At 40.2% G+C, this 19,420-nt stretch overlaps 1 protein-coding gene and 1 pseudogene across 3 annotated transcripts in view; one reads left to right on the top strand and one right to left on the bottom strand.

Moving 5' to 3' along the window:
* The window catches only part of Pcsk5 (proprotein convertase subtilisin/kexin type 5), a 293,974-nt gene that overhangs the window by 43,079 nt on the left and 231,475 nt on the right, over positions 1-19,420 (top strand). The gene's annotated exons all lie outside the window — the stretch shown is intronic.
* On the bottom strand, positions 14,349-14,451 carry LOC122095142 (annotated as a pseudogene).

The raw sequence follows: 19,420 nt of genomic DNA on the forward strand, positions 1-19,420 counted from the left end.
TTGGTCATTCTTATACAGAGACAGTCATTCTTAACACTTGAGAGTTAATTACAAGCATGCTCCTTCAATTCTGATACTTTACTGTGTATTTATTCAAAAATCAAGGACATTGTAAGAAAGAGTAATATAGATAGGGCAAAGTACATATTGTAACCATCACAATGATGTCTCTTTGTACAATTAATTTATGGTAATATTAAAAAATTGAATATATTTCTAAGCACTCTCTAATAAAGAATTGGCAGCCTACACATAACAAAAATCTGGACATCAATTATTATTAAATCTACAGATTTTATTCACATTTTCTAATGGTGTTTTCTTTGGGCCAAGGTCATATTTACTCTGTCATACTTCCATCAGCTATGAGATGCTACCATTGTAGCTAGTTCCTGTCCTTTGGCTTTGAGTTAGACAGTGTATTTGAAGCTTTGGAAGTGCATATTCTCCTGGAAGAAGCCATAGGTTTGCAGCTTGGATTCCATTTGTGGCAACAAGAAACTCAGGAGATCTTTGATAGGAAAGTTCAGATCACAGCCCAAATCTTTCATAGATAAGACTGAATTAATAAAATGTGAATTAAAAGAAACCCCACCTACATCAGCTCCTTGGGCAAGGCTGCCAGTTCTTTATTAGAGAGTGTTTGGCAGTGCTTCATTTGGAAGGTCGTCAGCTCACCTGCCTACTTTAGGAGTGCAGGTAACAAGAATGAGCCTGGTGGAGAGAGAGAAAACTACTGGGGCAAGTGTAGCGCCCCCTTGCTGCAGGTGAGGAAGCTGCAGAGACTCAGCTGCAGCTGTCTTCAGCTTGGAGAGCTAGCTCCAAGCTACCAATCAAAGGAACCTCCAAGGCTCAGTTTCCCATTTCCTAGAGTGGCGTGTTGGGAACTCCAGTTGCAATGACCAATAATCAAGAACACAAACAACAATAATTGCTGCTAAGGTGCCTGGAAAACAAATACTTCTATATTGTTGGAGGGGATGTAAACTAGTGGTACAAGTAATCAGTAACAAGGTTTCTCAAAAAACTGAAAAATAGAGCTATTATACTATGGACATATATCCAAAGGAATGTAAGTTAGGATACAGTACAGAGACACTTGTTCATTGTAATATTATTCATAACAGCCAAACTATTCAAACAACCCAAATGTCCTACAATCGAGGAATGGATCAAGAAAATGTGATACCTATACACAAGGGGTCTTAGTCATACAGATCAATTAGATTATGTCCTTTGCAGGGAAATGATGAAACTGGAGAACATCAAGTTAAGTAAAGTGAGCCAGAGAAAGACAAAGGGTGAATGTTTTATCTCATACATAGATGCAAGAACAATATATAAGTGTGTGTGTGTCTGTGTGTGTATAAGATGTTTGCTTGTAACTGTGGAACTGTTTGAGAGGAATGAAAAGAGAAAGAGGGTGAACAGTACTGAATTACATTCCATCTATGGTAAAGATGGCAAATAAAACTCTCATTGAAAGCTGTTGAATAAAAGGAAATAGTAGGAAGAGCAAATGAGGGAGTGAATCGGATTTTATACCTGTACATGCGTGTGTGAATCTTCTTTGGTGAAATTCCTTTGAACAATCAGCAAGGACAATTAGTGGGAAGGGGAGGGGAAACAAAATGAACGAAAGAGGGCAAATCTCATCATAATTCTTTCCGTACACTTGTGACAATTGGATGAGGGAGCTTGTTGACATTGGTTTAGAATTGGAGAATGGTGCTGAGGAAAAGTAATAGGAAGGATGAATCTAATCAAGGTACATTAGATACATTTTATAAACATGTCAAAATGAAACCTACCTGTACAAGTTAATTGATGTTAACTTAAGAAATGTGGAACAAGTTTCTGACTTGTCCAGTTTCTGACTCACCATTGACTAGAAAGGAAATGGATGGAGTCCTTGCTGATGTTTATGTGTTTGTTCATAGATGTCTTTGTTGATGGTATTTGCTGTACTTCACCTAGGGCTCAGTCAGCCCTATTCCCTCCCCAGGGGGGTTTATTTACTTTCTACGTTTTTAAAACTGCTTTATGCTGAGGTCCCGTCTTTACATTGGTATGTCTCTCTCTTACTTAGCTGACACCCTCAACCAAATGTCTAATAAGCATTGAGATGATATGTATTTTTTTAATTCCTGCCCATCACTGTAGCACTAAACCTTTTTCTTTCTTAGTAATTGCTACTATGATTAATCTAGTTGCTTAGGAGAAAAAAAAATGGCCAGTTTTAATGCTTTACCTCTTTGAAATGATCCTCTTTGCTCTACTATTAAAATTCCTCTTGAAGCAATGAGTCTGAGGACTTGTTTTCTCTTGTATTGCCAATATCCTGGATAATCTCAGTGCCATTCTTGACCTGGGCCGCCACTCCCTTCATTTACATTTTTGCCCTGCAGTTATTCCCCACAAAATAAGCTTCCAGGAAAGAGCAAGCCTTTTTATTGACTTCCCATGGATCTTGGAATAGCACTCAACTATTTTCCTAATAATCTTCAAGTCATTATGATCTAGTTTGTTCTTTCCTCCATGAGCTCAATCTTTGAAACACTTTCATTTTGAACTGTCACTATTTATTTATTTATTGTTACCTGTCCTGGGCCTTGAACTCAGGACTTCAAAGCTGCCCCTAAGGATTTTTTTCCCCGCCCTCAAGGGTTAGTGATTTACCACTTGAGCCACAACTTCACTTCTGGCTTTTTGGTGGTTATTTGAAAATAAGAGTCTCACAGACTTTCCTGCCCAGACTGGCTTTGAACCGAGATCCTTAGATCTCGGCCTCTTGAATAGCTAGGATTATAGGTGTGAGCCACTGGTGCCTCAAAAGTCATGTTTTTCTAGATCTCAGATACCCTAAGCTCTTTTCCTTCTAGCTTTTGCCTGGAATAAGTCTCCTTGGTATGGTGGATGCCTTCTCATTCTTCCTGATTCAAACTTAAGACACCTGCTGTTGAAGGACACCCCCCCCCCCCCCCCATGCTGAAATGGATCTATAATCTCACTTAGCCGCTCCACATATTTCTGTTTGAGTCTCTATGTAAATCCAAAGGCCTATTGTTTCTTTATTTGGCCATTGTTGGCTTTCTTCTTCCACAAGTTAATAGGGACAGGAGCCACATGCATCTTGTTAACTGTGGTATTCCTGTGAGTCATCACACTGGGTAGCATATACTTCATTCAGTAAAAGCACGGAACAAATGGATGAGTGATGTGTCAAAATTAATTTCAAGAGTAAAAGAACTGACAGGGACCATAAGGAAAGGAGGAGCTGTAATTTTCTCCTAATTCCTAGTACTTAAATTGTTTTGTGGTGGCTGACACAGTCCGGTGTCATTTGAAGTATGGACAATAGAGCAGCCACTTGGAGAGACAGCTTGATTTAGTATATTTGGATTCTGGTCCCCACTTTTGTACTAGCTCAGAGTTGCTATTAGCAAGTCACTCCTCATTGGGCTGATTTCACTTATAAAATTATGGAGCTATTTTCTAATGTTCATTCCGATCCATTAATTGCCATCTTGAATTACTATCACTTGTGAATTTTTTCCTATCAGTCCACATGGCCATCAGATGCTCATTTATTCACACTGCCTATTTGAATTCTTTTCCTAACTTCCTCTGTCTAATTTTCTCCTCGATATTTACTATGGTTGTTGTCACATTCAATTCATGGTGTCCATGTGGATTTCTTTTTTTTTTGGATCCATTAGAAAAATCTAAGAAGTCTTTTTCACATATGAATGATCAAGTCCAGGCTGTCAATCTAAGGAAAAAAATGTGCAAAACCCCTCAAAGTAAGTAGTAACGTACAAGACTTGTGTGTTCTCAGCCTGAACTTGGTAGACTACTAGACACAAGCTCTTGCTCTGGATGGAACATTCCTGCAGTGTCTTTGAGGATGTGAACCTGACTTTCACACTTGACTCATCTGTGCACAGACAGGACGAAGGTAGAAACTTTGTGGGAGATTGGAAAAACAAAGGCCCACTCCTTAACATAGTCAAAGCTGAAGCCCCCCAGGAATGAGCTAACAAGAGAAGGATGCCACAGTTCAACCAGCTGTTCATTCATTGCATTCTTCACGAAGATTTTGGGAACTTAAGCATCCAGAGATACAACTGAGTTACTGCTCTCATAAGGCTCGCCATCCAGTCAAACCTAAAAGCCTAGGAATGAAGCAAAAAAAGCAAGTTGCTTTCAGTATTGACACCAATATGTAGTCCTGGTAACACTGAAATTGAGACTTAAAGACTATTTAATGGTTGCTTTTTCTTTTTTCTTTTTTTTTTTTTTAAGTGTTAGTTTGAATTTTTTTTTTCTTTTTTGTCCTGGGGTTTGAACTCAGGGTCTGGATGCTGTGCCCAAGCTTCTTTGCTGGAGATCTAATGCTCTACTACTTTAGCCACAGATCCACTTCTAGCTTTATGTGCGGCCGTGCGTGCATGTGTGTGTGTGTGCGTGTGTGTGTGTGTGTGTGTGTGTGTGTGTGTGTGCCAGACTTGGGGCTTGAACTCAGGTCCTGAGCGCTGTCCTTGAGTTTCTCTTTTGCTCAAGGCTGGTGACTCTACCACTTCTGGCTTTTGGGGGTAGTTTTAGTAAAGGTAAGAGTCTCAGAGACTTTCATGCCCAGGCTGGCTTTGGGTTATGATCCTCAGATCTCTGGCTCCTGAGCAGCTAGGATTATAGGTGTGAGCCACCAGCTCTTGACTTAAAAGTTTTTAAGTAGCATACAACGAATATGCCTTGAGCTACAGTTAAAAATATTTGTTATTTATCTTATATTCAAATTTAACTTATCATTTTATATTATCATGTGGTTAGTCTGGCAATCCCAATTGCCTCCTGAATTAGTTTTGAAGTCAGAATTAGGAAAAAATGCACTGATACTGAGACAGTAATCCAAGAAGTAAGGCACAGCCAACAGATGAGGACTGGCCAAGTCTCAGTATCCATGACAACAGTAGATTTTCCACATCCCCCAAGTCATGAAGTATGTCTTGAAGGCATCATCACTGGAAGTAACATGTAGAGAATAATAATAATAATTTCTCCATGTATTTTCTGTTAAGACCTTTAGATTGTTTCCCTAATTTATAAGAGAATCCTTTATATAGCAATCAAGGTCTTCTTTCCATAGCAATTGTTTCCTTGTTGTTTAGTAGCAAGGCAAACTCCTTCAGCATCCTTGAAAGATATTTCACAAGTGATTCTTTTGTATATCTGAACATTAAGTCTCTCAGTAGCAGCATGCATGTGTGTGTGTGTGTGTGTGTGTGTGTGTGATTGCGACAGCTAATCTGCACACTGCTATCTCCCAATAGTATTTCAAATGAAAGCATCTACTTATCAGTGTTCTAATCAGACGTCATCTCTCAGATGGTATAATTATAGGAAAAGCAGCAATTTCAAGATCTATACATTTTAGAAATCACATAATAGTATTATAGCTCTGTTTGTGCAGAGGAGAGAATTCCAATTCCAGAGCCATAAATTCCAAGCATTAGTTAGTATTAACGGATAGGTCAGGAGTCCAGTTCAGCATCAAACCTGAGATTGCTGAATTACCCCCAGAGGGCAAAGTCTTCTCACATAGACCCGAGTCAAGATAACCAAGTGAATCGCCAGCACACAAGCTGGTCCCTTTTGGTGTCACTACTCTAGCATACAAACATTGGGATTACATCGCTGGAAATAAATTCAGCATTAATTTCCCCAAGAGGACCAGTTTCAAAACCTGTAGAGTGAATGAGTAAATAAATACAGCAGTGGAGATTCAAGAGCACATTCTTAAAAGAGTTTTTTTCCCTGTAATCAGTGGATAAAAGCCTATGTTCAGCTTCATATGTCTTAATTCAACTTTGTCGTTCAACAAGTCCTGTGAACTAAGACGTAGTTCTGCATTTATATCAGACTTTTTCAGTCTGAGTGTGTTAGGTGACTAGTAAAGAATAGTTATGGGGAAATACCTCGCATGTTGTTATTTTGCTCTTTTTTTATTTTGTTTGGTTTTGGTTTTGGTACCAGTCTGGGGCTTGAACTCAGGTCTGGGCACTGTCCCTGAGCTCTTGTGCTGAAGGCTAATGCTCTACCACTTGAGCTACAGCTCCACTTCTGTTTTTCTGCAGGTTACTTGAAGATAAGAGTCTCATGGGCTTTCCTGCCCAGGCTGACATTGAGCCACAGTCCTCAGATCTCAGCCTCTTAAGTAGCTAGGATTATTAGTGTGAGCCACTTGCATACTGAGACGATTTCTGTTCTTATTTTGCCCACCATCAGGTAATTTACTTGAGAATGGCATATTTAAAACAATTAATAAAATAATTAGGTTTACTTTATATCTGATAAATTTACCTTGATATAATTCTTTTCTTCTTTTTCTTTGTGTGCCAATACTTTTATTATGTATGGACTTCTGAGTCCAAGGTTGGTGCTTTACTACTTGAATCACATCTCACTTCTAGTATTTGTGTGTGTGTGTGTGTGTGTGTGTGCGTGTGTGCGCGAGCACGCATGCACATATGCACATGTGTGCATGTTTCATGCGCTAGTCCTGGGGCTTGAACTCAGGATCCTGAGTACTGTCCCTGAGCTTTTTCTCAAAGCTAGTGCTCTACCACTGTACTGCCCAGACTGGCTTTGAACTGCCATCTTCAGATCTCAGCCTCCTGAGTAGCTAGTATTATAGGTATGAGCCACCAGTGCCTGACTCATGCCTAGGATTTTGCTGGTTAATTGGATATAAGGCTGGCTTCAAGCCGAGATCCTGAGATGGATTAAGGCATGAACCACTGCGTCCAACTTGATCAGTGTTAACAAATTGTGTACATGTATCACCATTACCACAGTGAAAATAGAGACCATGTGTTCTTCCCTCAAATGGCCTGGGCTCCTTCCTCATCAACTTCCTTGTCTTCTCTAAGTTACTAGAAACTACTAGTCTGTTTTCTGCTCCTATGATTTATTTCTTCTAGAATGGCATAGAATGGAGTCATTTATTGTTGTGTAATCTTTTGAATCTAAGACTCATTCATTTTGATATACTGTATTTGATATTATATCCTTGAGGTTGGACATGTTAAAATTAGTTCCTTTTTTAATTACTGAGTGGTATACTTTGACTTTGGGAACCTGAAGAAAACAAATAAAAAGTGTCATTCAGTGCTAGAATTTCATTCTCAAAAATGTCTGTCTTGTGGTGATTTTGTTTATTTATTTCCTGGCAGGAGATATATATATATACACACACACATAGTCAGTTGTGGGGCTTGAACTCTGCCTGGGCACTATCCCTGAACTCTTCAGTTCAAGGCTAGCACTCTACCACTTGAGCCACAGTGCCACTTCCATTTTCTGGTGGTTAATTGGAGATAAGAGTCTCACAGTCTTTCCTGCCCTGGCTGGCTTTGAACCATGATCCTCAGATCTCAGCCTGAGTAGATAGGATGACAGGTATGAGCCACTGGCACTCAGCAGGAGAAATATTTTAAGTTTAGACTTTTTTCAGAAACAGATATGTACTATCTGGCCTTGTTCTCTGAGTACTGAGGGTGAAGACTGTATTTAAAAAAAGTGAGATTTTGGAAAAGGGATATAGGGAAGGGAAGGGCTCCAAGAAACAGTAGCAACCACTAATAAATATTTCACCTTGTTGCTATGTAGTTGCCTCATAGTTAGATGTGGGACTTAGTTAAATGGGTGCTTCATGAACCTGTACATTTCATCATCAGCTTGTGGGGTTTTTTTTGGTCTCAGATCAATTGCTGCATGTGAGAAGTTGAAATCTACTGGAGAAACTTGCCTACCTCTACTTGCTTCTTGTATTTTCTGTAAAAGCAAAGATAATTTGACCTCCTCTCTTTCTTATTATAGTTGTTGCTGCTGTTGTTGTTGGTGTTATTTTTTTAAATTAAATTTGATTTTATACTACTCATGTTTGAACTCAGGGCCTTTCCTTGTTAGGCAGGTACTACACTACTTGAGCCATTCTACTCAATCTGGTCTCTTTTCCTCTGTATGTGTGTGTTTGTGTTTGTGTATGTGTGTGTGTACATGTTTATGATGGAGTTGGAGATGGTTTCTTTGCTTACTCAGTTATTTATTTTCTCAGTTATATACAAATGTATCTATCTATCTATCTATCTATCTATCAAATCTCAGTCCTATACAAATGTGTAATGAATATCTAAAGTCTTCATGCTTTTGAAACTATGGAATTAAATCAATCAGATTTTGGTAAAAGGAACAAGATGAGTCTGTGGTATTTGTAACAAATATGTGTTGAAAATAGAGACAGAATTTACAATGAGTTCTCTAAGTAAGCCTCTCTCTTCTCTTTACTCCTGAAGCAGCAATTGGGATTGGAGCCAAGAAGCAAAGATGAAAAAGCTGTTGCAGAAGCTTTTCTTTTTGGTGTTGTGTATGTCAGTTTTGGAGCTTGAACTCAGGAACTTGAGCTTGCTCAGCTGTGTGTGTGTGTGTGTGTGTGTGTGTGTGTGTGTGTGTGTGTGTGTGTGTCAAGGCTAGCACTCTACCACTTTGAGCCACAGAACCACTTCTGGTTTTCTGAGTAGTTTATTAAGAGTCTCATGGATTTTACTGCCTGAGCTAGCTTTGGACTGCGGTCCTCGGATCTCAGCCTCCCGAGTAACTAGGATTACAGGTGTGAGCCACTTGCACCCAGTTTATTGTTCAGCCTTCCCCCCCACAACCTCAAGGCCAGTGCCACATGTCCATTTTGGCTTTTTGGCACTTACTTGGTGACAGGAGTCTCTTGGATTTGTCTGTCTTGTCTGTAATCCTTCGATCTCATCCTTCTTAGTAGCTAAGATTATAGGCACAAAGCTGCTGGTGCCAAACTTCCCATTCCCACAGAACAAAGTTATACTGATTAACTTCACCTAGGAATAAAAGGACACTGTAGGCCATCTGAGTACATTAATAAATGTTAATTTTGAGGCTAATGAGTATAAGAAAGCATTGGAAATATTTTTACAAACATGCCAGGCTTTTCCTACGTAGAAGTCGGCCTACTTGTTCTTCATGTTGAGCTTGTATCAGCTTCTGAGATTCACATCAGGGAAGCATTTTTCTTTACTGGTGTGTTGATGTTGAGATTAGGCTCATCCGTCACTTTTACACTCAAATAACATCAATAATCTGCGTTTATGTTTATGAGCCTCCATGCTGCTTATGAATTTACAAGCACAGGAGTTAGTTAATGAGCATCCTAGGAGGGAGAGGAAGTTCATCCTTGGATCTGCCCCTTTCTCGCTCCTCCCAATAGAGGATGCTAATGAAGGGCCAGTAAGAACAGTGGGGCACTTTATCCCTGTTATACTGATTGCTTGTTACAACGTTATTGAGTTACAGTGCCTTGGCTGTTTCAGGATCAAATTTGCTTATAAAGGCAGCAGTTACAATGGCAATTTGTTAGACCTAAAATGCTTGGCTTTCCAGAGTTTCACTGTTGTGAAGTGGAGAGTAGACCAAGTAGATTTAAAGTCAGGAAAATTGAAGGGAAATATAAGCATGTTCTATAGAAGCCAGAATGAGCCAGACACTGTGGGTGGGGCCTGCGGGGCTAACCTCTTTCTGCCCCTCAAGGGCCTTCTCCATTAGAAACCTGGGGTGCCAGGGAGAAAGGAATATCATGGCAAAACACCAGATTTCATTTTGTTGTAGTTTCTTGCACATCTCTCTGAAGCACTGTTTGCAAATTTTATAAGCACTTTAAATTTTTGTTTTTCTCTTTTTTTCTTTCTTTCTTTCTCTCTTTCTCTCCTTCCTTCCTTCCTTCCTTCCTTCCTTCCTTCCTTCCTTCCTTCCTTCCTTCCTTCCTTCCTTCCTTTCTTCCTTCCTTCCTCTTTTCTTTTCCTTTTTTGTGATAATACAGGAGCTTGAACTTGGGATCTCAAACTTGCATGGATTGTTTGCACAGGACTGGTGTTCCACCTCCTAAGACATGCCTCTGGTCTAGCATTTTGCTGGTTAATTCGAGATAAGAATCTCTGGTATTTATCTTCCCAACAGAGTGGCTTAGAAACTCTGTCCTCTGATCTCAGCCTTCTGAGTAACTAAGATTACAGGCATAAACCAAAGGCATTCTGAATTTTCTTTTTCTTTTTTTAAATTTTTTAATTTTTCTTTGGTCGGTGGTGGGGCCTGAACTCTGGGCCTGGGCGATGTCCCTCAGCTCTTCAGCTCAAGGTGAGCACTTTACCACTTGAGCCACAGCGCCACTTCCAGCTTTTTCTGCTTATGTGGTACTGAGGAATCAAACCAGGGCCTCATGCATGTAAGGCAAGCACTCTACCCCTGAGTCACCTTCCCAGCCCCTGAATTTTCTTTTTTAAAAAATAGATACCTTCCAAGACACAAAAATTAAAAAAAACAGATTTGTGGCATAAAATGTTGCAGATTTATTCTGAAGACTGGCCACATCTTAATGAAAGACATTATAGACTGTTAATTCTAAGTCTGCAATTGAGAAAGGAAGTTGTGTTTATCAAGTACCTGCTATGTTTGGATGTGTGCTATCATTAAAAATGTGTCGTTATCGGATGTTCTTGGAAAGCCTTGGTCAAAGTGCCTCTTGCCAGGACACTGAGAGTCAGAGAAGCTGATCACTTAACCAGAGCACTTGCTGGTTTCACCCTAGTGTACTATCCTACATTCGTTTGCTTCTTTCCCACAAAGATTAAAGAAGAAGATAAAAGTAGCCATTCAAAAAAACATTAGTAGAAGAGAACACAAAGACCTTCTGCTCATATAAAATAATATTTATCGAAATGAACTCCAAGAAATGGAAACAGGGTCTCTTTCCTCTGTTGTTGTTTTTGTTTTCTTTTCTTTTTTCTCATTTGTTCATTTGTCTTTCTTTGGGATGGTAAAAGGGGGGCACAGAAATGGTAGGATGAAGGGTGAACAAGTGCAGCATTGGTATTCACTAGACACTGTGTTGAACATGAACTTGTAGGTGGGGACTGGGCAGAAAAACTGGGAGAGAAGAGGTGGGAGGGGAAGGGGTGACATGGTCCCAAAAGAAATATACTCTTGCTGGGCACTGGTGGCTCACGCCTGTCATCCTAGCTACTCAGAAGGCTGAGATCTGAGGATCACAGAAAGAAAGGCCATGGAACTCTTATCTCCAACAAACAGCTCAGAAAAAGCTGGAAGTGGTTCTGTGTCTTCACTGGTAGAGCACTATCCTTAAGCAAAAGAAACTCAGGGACAGTGCCCTGAGTTCGAGCCCCAGGACTGGCATATACATAGATGTGTGTGTGTGTATACACACACACACACACACACACACACACACACACACACACACACACACACACACACACGTAGTTTACCTGGCTTATATAAGTGTAATCCCTCTGTATATCACCTTTTAATAACAAAAATGAAAACATTAAAATATAGTTTTTGCCACGTTCAATGTTGCCAAAGATGTTCCCGTAAAATGGAAGTGGGGGTCATGTTCTCTGACATAAGCCAGATGGACAAGAAATTAAATGTCCCAATAAGCTTCCATTTCTATATATAGTGTGAAGATGAATGAAATTTGCCATCTAGCTTGACAGCCAGACAGCACCTCAACAAATTACATCCATCTCAACAAAAACACAATATAGAGGCTGGATTTCTCAGGCCTGGCTAGAAACAGCTCCCAGTCCTAAAATCTTTTCTCACAAACATTCCACTTCAAGTCATACCATGGCTTAAATTTAGGGCCTCCTATTTGGCTCAGCTTATTTCACCAATTGGTGTTGGTGCTCTACAACCTGAGCTACACCTCCAGGCTAGCATTTTGGTGGGTACATGGAATGTTTTGGACTTTTTTGCCCAGGCTGTCACAGAACAATCCTTCTCCAGACCCCCAGCCTTCCGAGTAGCTAGGGTTAACAAGCCTGAGTTAGTAGTAACCCACTGTTTGGATAACTTTAAATAGCTTCAAACATATAAATTCATTATTTGCAATTAACTCAGTTGTAATGAACTTCATTGACTTCGGCATGCTTACTTTACTATCATAAAATGTATGTCTTGGCCGGCTTATTGTATGTCAGGTCCATTATGATATATGCTTATATTATTTATAATATATATTTAAAAATTTCTTCATAAAACACTATCACAGACATCGTAAACATTACATTTTTATAGATTTAATGTTTTATGTATTTACTTATTTTCTCTGCATTATTGTTCCTCCACAGAGAAAACAATTTAATTAAGCTGATGTGAATTGGAATTAAAATTAATTTCTCCATAAAGAGAAGTGAAATGGTAGAGAATAAGTTGTTGACAGGCTCGGTTGAGTTTTAGAAGTTCACTAATCATACTTTTGTACAAGGATGCCCCCCCCCCCATGATCTTCATTGAGAAATGGATACCAATCTAAAGCATAGAAAGCTCTAGCAATGCTAAGGTAGGCTCTGTGAACACTTTTCCCATTATGCAAATAAAAAAACAAGGGCCCTGAGAAGTAAAGTAACTTGCCCGTGGCATGGTGGATAAGTAGCTGAAGCTTCTATATTGCCTCCACATCTAAAGCTTTTACTTCAGCAGCTGCTTATATGAACATTTTGTCTTCAAAACAGTAATGTGATCAGGTCTGTTATGAAAGGATGCCCCTTTACATTCTGGTTCATAAAGTTTTGGAGTTTGTCAGTGGGGTTACTCAGCCTGAGCCTTTAGTATGTCCTTTAGTATATTTTCTAGCTTAATCCTCTTGATAAGCTGAGAATTGGTTATTAACTACATTTTAAAGATAAGTCAAGGAAGTTCTGGGAGGTTAGGCAGCGTAGCCCAGACCATCGGACAGGTGAACTATGTCTAGAGCCTACCTGGCCTGATTGGTTATAGTCCAAAGCCCATGCAGACCTTGGATGCCTCCCTCATAATCTCTCTTGGCAACCTAGGTAGATTTCAAAAATCTCATCATCACACATCTGAAACCCATACTAAGGTCATTCCAGATTTCCCTTTAACTTAACCCTAGATTCAAGGACAGTGGAATGATTTCCACTGACCTCCTTGGGAAGCTAAGGGCTTTTCACAGCTTATACATGATGACTTAAGATACAAATTGTAGGGAGAAGAACACACTGCTGACCGAAGATGGGTTAAAATGGAAGCTAAAGCATCTTAGATTGTCAGATAGCTGCAGTTTCATCTTAGCGGTCTGTGTCCAGCCAAAGTCCTCTTTCTTCTATTTTTTCCCCTTATTTCTGTTCTTATCCTTTTATTCTCTTCCTTACCACTTTGCAGACTGATGCTCAAAGGCTTAATTCACAAGTGATGAAAGACCGATAATAGCTTAAAGTATCACTTCTCAGAGGATTTGCAGTTTGGCAGAGATCAAAGCTTAGAGGTTAATATATTAAAGATGACATTTTGGGTCTGAGATGGGGAAATTTATAGGAGGAGGAGAGAATCACTGGTTTCTTCACCGACAGATGGCTGTCCCAACAGACTCAGCTGAGGCTATAAGGTGTATTAGTAAGCATTGTTATCATGAGGATTGCTGTATACCACCTCCTTGCATTGAATCTTCCTTTTATTTTTTGGCCAGTGCTGGGGTTTGAACTCTGGGCCTGGTGCTGCTCCTTAGCTTTTTGGTTCCAGCTGTGAGATCTCAGCTTCCTGTGTAGCTAAGATTATAGGCATGAGATACTGGTACCCAGCTTTTTTGTCTTTTTTCCCCCCTTGTCTTACCTTTTCCTTTTTTAAAAATCAAGCTGATTGTTGGCTGAAGGCTGGCAGAGGATTGAGGCTGACTGTTGAGTGAGATGGTTTTGTACTCTTGGCTCTTCAGGGTAACTGTGTGGGTGGTCTCTTGTGCCTTAGTTTCTCCATCTGTTTTAGTGGAAAAGATTGTAACATTCTTGGAGATCACAGAACGGAATGTGCTGTATAAACACTAGGCAGTGTTGTTACAATAAATAGCAAATTAGTGGCTCCAGCCTAAATTTTGTACACTTGATGACTTGTGGCTATACCAGAAAACAGAAATTGTCACCAGGAAAAGGCTCTGTTGCTATTTTCTAGAGAGAACCAAAGATCAAAATACAGAATTTCTTTGGGAGTTCTGGCTAGCATTGGCTAAGAAACATCAGCCTTTCTTTCTGAATGCCTATGATGGCAAATACTAAAGAATCTTACCATTTTCCTAATAAGAGCTGCCTCAGTCTTTGTCTGCCTCTGGGATTCTCACCTGTATGCCTTGATTTTTAGTTTTAATTTATATGATGGCTTGTTGTATTTTGTGTAATCTTCATGTAGTTGTACAAAGGAGTTGCCATTCGACAAAACAGTTTATGAATACAGTGAATCTTGATCAGTATCACCCGTTCAACCTTCTCACCTAACCTTTCCTTAATTTTGTAGTAAATACAAAAAACAAACTATAGAAATGATCCCTGAAAATATAGTCTTGATGCTTATTTTTTTTTAACTTAAGATATTCTATTGGAATTCGTTGCAGGGTTAATACTAGCATGTCCTGTTAAAGAAGAAGAGAAAAGGAGAATGTCTCAATTTTAATAGGGGCTTTCTAAACAAACAGACAGGTACAGAATGCAGTTGTGTTTCAGTATTTGCATTGTGGCTGTTGTCTTTTAGGTAGTGTTGTCTTGAGAGATACTGTTCTCATTTCCTGTTATGTGAAGTATTCAGGACTGGATGAACAGATCTTCCTAAGAGCGACAGCTTATGAAACAAAATAAAAAATAATGACATGAATGCCCTAAGCTCTGATCATAAATTTGTCCTGTGTTTTGGACAGTCATTTCTTAGGAACTCACCATCTCTCTAACTGGATTGTTGTCAAGCTCAAATGACATTAAAACTGCTTTGCAGATGCAAAAAGATGGTGTGAAAAGCAACACATTACTAACAAGAAGATTGAAGATCTAAGCCGGGACAGCCGGACTGAGCTTCAAAAGTGACTCCTGGGGAGGGAGCAGAGTACTGAAACAGGACTCAAATAATTTCAGCCTTTGACCCAGTGTAGGCGTAGCAGCGTTTAGGAACTGACCTCTCTAGCTCCTGTCCCAGTTGGAACAGAGGTTTAGGGTGGAAAATGAAGCAAGTTTATTAGGACATTTTACTCTGTATACTTAGCAGTGATTTACCCAACCTGGCTGATGGTAAACAGCAGATGGAAGAGTTTACTCAGAGTTTTCTGAGTAAACACGAGTGTCCATTGACTGTGTAGCTTGGAGACATCTTGGTTCAGGAGAAGGACATGAATTTCAGAGTCCAGAAAACCTGTGGTCAGGACTCGGGGTTCTGGACTAGGGAAGTTTGAAGAGCTTGAGACTGTGCTGTGTTTCTTCTGTTCTCAAAGTGTTGTTCAGAGTTAGGAGAGACAATTCGTGTGTGTGTGTGTGTGTGTGTGTGTGTGTGTGTGTGTGTGTGTGTGTGCTGGTACTGGGACTTGAACTCGGGGTTTACTTTCTCTCTTTGGCTTTTTCACTCAAGGCTGGCCTTCTGCCACAGCTCCACTGCCAGCCTTTTGGTGGCTAGCTGGACATAAGGATCTCATGGTCGCTTCTGACGGGCTGGCTTGCTGCTGACTACTATTGCCAGATCTCAGCTTCCTGAGTAGTTAGGATTATAGGCTTGAACCACCAGTTCCTTGCATTTAATCTCTCTTCTATAAAGGGCAGAATAAGACATGGTATACAACTCTGAAGTCCTTGCTTCTAGTCCCTGTCTTGGTCTATGATGGAATTGTGTGTGTCATGCCAAGTGCTTGTATGTGGGAAGAGTTGGAAAATGACGGAGCTGGAGGAAATAATGTAGATTCAGGGCCCCTTTTCATCTGTATATAAATAAGAAGGAAATAGAAATCTTTCTTCTTTTGCCTACTTTTTAAAACCATAATTCACAAGAACTCATCCTTGCACTTTAACAAGCTGGAGGATTGAAGAGGAAATGACAGACTGGGGAAGAATAGGATTAGTTTGAAACACCCAGAGGTCAAGGAAGCCTGGAGTGTAGAGGTTGCTGATGGAGTGAGAAATCCAAAGCTCTCTGTGCAGTCAATCCTTGAAAGGAAGTGTGCTGGGAAGCCAGTTGCTTCAGAGGAACTACAAAGACAGGGAGGGCGGGGAGGGAGAAAGAGAAAACCCAATTCTAATATTTGCAGAAATACAACAGTATTGTGGAGAAAAGGGCAAGGATAAGGAAAGAGAAGGGGAGAGGAAAAGGAAATTTAAGCCATCAAAGATTGCAAGTTAAATCGCACGGGCATTCAGGCAAGGTTACACTTTGACTTGTCCTGGGGTTGTTTTGGTTTATTATTCCTTAAAATTAAGTTTATGGAAGAGAAGGCTAGTGATTATGCCTTGGATCTCCTTGGGGATGGTATCCTGCTCTGCTCATAACCTTAGATAGCCACTTCCTAGATCCTGGCAGGAGTTCAATTTGCTAAGAGGTTGTACCATTTATGACAGTCTTAGCCCAGCACTGGTGGCTTACACCTGTAATCGTAGCTACTCAGGAGGCTGAAATCTGAGGACAGTAATTCAAAACTAGCTTGAGCAGGAAAAGTCTGTGAGATTCTTATTGCCCATTAATCAAAGAGAAAGCTGGAAGCGGTGCTGTGGCTCCAGTAGTAGAGCACTATCCTTAAGCAAAACAAAGCACAAAATGGATGGATGAATGAATGATAGTTTTCACGAATTTTAAGAATGAAAAGGGGTACAGACCCTGGGATAATAGGCATGAACTACAGTCATCTTGATCAAGAGGAGGTATCAGGCTATGCTGTTCTGGGATAAATAAGGCTTTCTCTCTAGCAGCCAAGTTATTGACCCTTCTTTAAGAAAAACTAAAGTAAGAATGCAATCAGAATGAAATGGGGAAAGTGAGAAGGTACAAACAGACTGGCATAGGGTAAACACCTTTCTAGCAGGAGGGCTTCATGCTAACCAAACAAATGAATTGTGTGCTTAGTCTCTGATTCTACCAGTTATTGCTTCTATTGAGCTGGAGTCCTTGTGATTGAGATGAGTGTGAAATTCTGGCCTCCATCCTGGTCTTTGCTGTGGCCTTATCTGTGTACCCAGCAAGGAAAGGATACAAGATTTTACACCCTTGCAACACAGTGATGTGGGCACCAGAGAAGATCCAGCACATTTAAAGGCTTTTTAGTCAATGGATCGACACCAACGTTTTCTTTAAAGTGAATTGATCAAATAGTTGGCATGTAAAATTTATTCTAAATTCATTACATCATTTGATCATTCAAAGCAGATGTTTTGTGTGTGTGTGTGTGTGTGTGTACGTGCGTGCGTGTGTGTATGTGCACGTGCGTGTGTGTGTGTGTGTGTGTGTGTGTGTGTGTGTGCGTGTGCGCTGGTACTGGGGCTTGAACTCAGTGCCTGAGCACTTTGTCCATTAGCTTTTCTTTGCTCAAGGCTGGAATCCTACCACTTGTGCCACAGTTCAACTTTTAGCATTTTGCTGGCTAGGTATTAATGATGAGAATGTCTCAGACTTTTCTGCCAGAGCTGGAGAAATTATATATATATATATATTTTCTTTTGCCAGTCCTGGGGCTTGAACTCAGAGCCTGGACATTGTCCCTGAGCTGCTTTTTGCTCAAGGCTAGCACTGTACCATTTGAGCCACAGCACCACTTCTGGCTTTTTCTGTTCATTTGGTACTGAGGAATTGAACCGGGGGCTTTATGCATGCTAGGCAAGCGCTGTACCACTAAGCCACATTCTCAGCCTAAGGGCTGGTTTTAAAACGTGAGTCTCAGACCTCAGCCTCCCAAATAGTACAGTATTACAGATGTAAGGAGCCAGCACATTGGGTTTCAAAACAGACTCTTGAATATAACCACAACTAGCTACTTGTGGCCATTTTGCTGTTGCCAGGACAGCTGAGCAACTGGATTTTGAATTTTATTTAATCAATGTTAATAACTTTAAATTGGTGTTTTAAAACTGACATTTACCCAAAGGATCACAAACAAGTTACTAGGAAGTGTTTAGGAACATATGATAGTGTTTGGGCATGTGAATATATATTTCAACTATCAGATTTATGAAATATAAATCCAAGTAGTTCCAATGCAAACTTACCCAAATTGAGATATGCTACAAGTATAGAATACATATCTCATTTTGAGCATCAAAGCATCATATATCTATTAGCAATTTTTATATTGTTCATACATTGATGATATTTTGGATATGGTTGGTTAATAAAGAATAATACTGAAGTATCATCTTTTAAAGACTATCTTTAAGAAATTGTGCAAGTGTAGTGTCATTTAACAAAGTAGTATATGAATATAGTATACCTTGATCTATGTCTTCTATGTCTTTCCCTTTGCCAATTTCATCTCTTTGTGACTCACCCTTCCCCTTACATTTTTAAATTTGTAGTATGCACAGTGAATTCTTGTGGAAATCAACATGTGTGTGTGTGTGTGTGTGTGTGTGTGTGTGTGTTCTGGGACTTGAACTCAGGACCTGGACATTGCTCCTGAGTTGTTTTTTTGGTTTTTGTTTTGTGTATTTTTTCCCCTCAAGGCCAGCTTTCTACCACTTTAGCCAGAGTGCTACTTCTGGCTTTTTTGGTGGTTAATTGGGAGATAAGAGGCTCACAGACTTTTCTGCTAGAATGGCTTTGAACTGTGATTCGCAGGTCTCAGCTTCCTGAGTAACTAGGATTACAGATGTGAGCCACTGGTGACTGGCTTTGAAAAGTCCTCTTACCTGTTGCTTTTCTTTCACGAAAGCACGTGACCACAGCAATTTAAACACACACACACACACACACACACACACACACACACACACACACACACACACACACACACACACACACACACACGGCCTGCATTATCTTTTTGCTGGACAGTGGCAATTCAGGCTTTGATTATCCATGGTGATACCAACTTTGTCTTCCTGGTATCTATGACATCGTTGTCATCACAAGGCATTGCTTTCCTGAGGGAGAGAATGGAAAAATGAACAGATAAATATAAGTCACCTGCAAGAATTCAGACAGTGCTAAGGACTAGGAAACAGTTACCCAGGTGATGCTCGTCTCTGGGGGATGGGCTGCCCTATTGAAGAATGTCTAAGACAACTTCTGTGAATAAGTTGAATTAACCCTCAAAGGACAGGGAGGTGCTGGGACGCTTGATGGAAGGTTCCTTAAAAGAAGGAGCCTTTCATTGGGCTCTGAAGCGTGGGTTTGCTGCTCTCCCTTTATCTCATTCAGAGAGACTTCTTCAGCTGCTTGGGTCAAAAGGAGGACATGAAGAAAGCTCTTGGCTTCAGACCAGGCCTGGCAACCCAGAAGTACACATCCAGCTGGGCCAGGGTCCAGACAATCAGCCAGCACATGGGGTGAGAGTCTGTTGGCAGATTCATCCCTC

The sequence above is a fragment of the Dipodomys spectabilis genome, unplaced genomic scaffold (genome assembly GCF_019054845.1).
Source record: "Dipodomys spectabilis isolate Male_0828 unplaced genomic scaffold, ASM1905484v1 ptg000335l, whole genome shotgun sequence".
Classification (NCBI taxonomy): Eukaryota; Metazoa; Chordata; class Mammalia; order Rodentia; family Heteromyidae; genus Dipodomys; species Dipodomys spectabilis.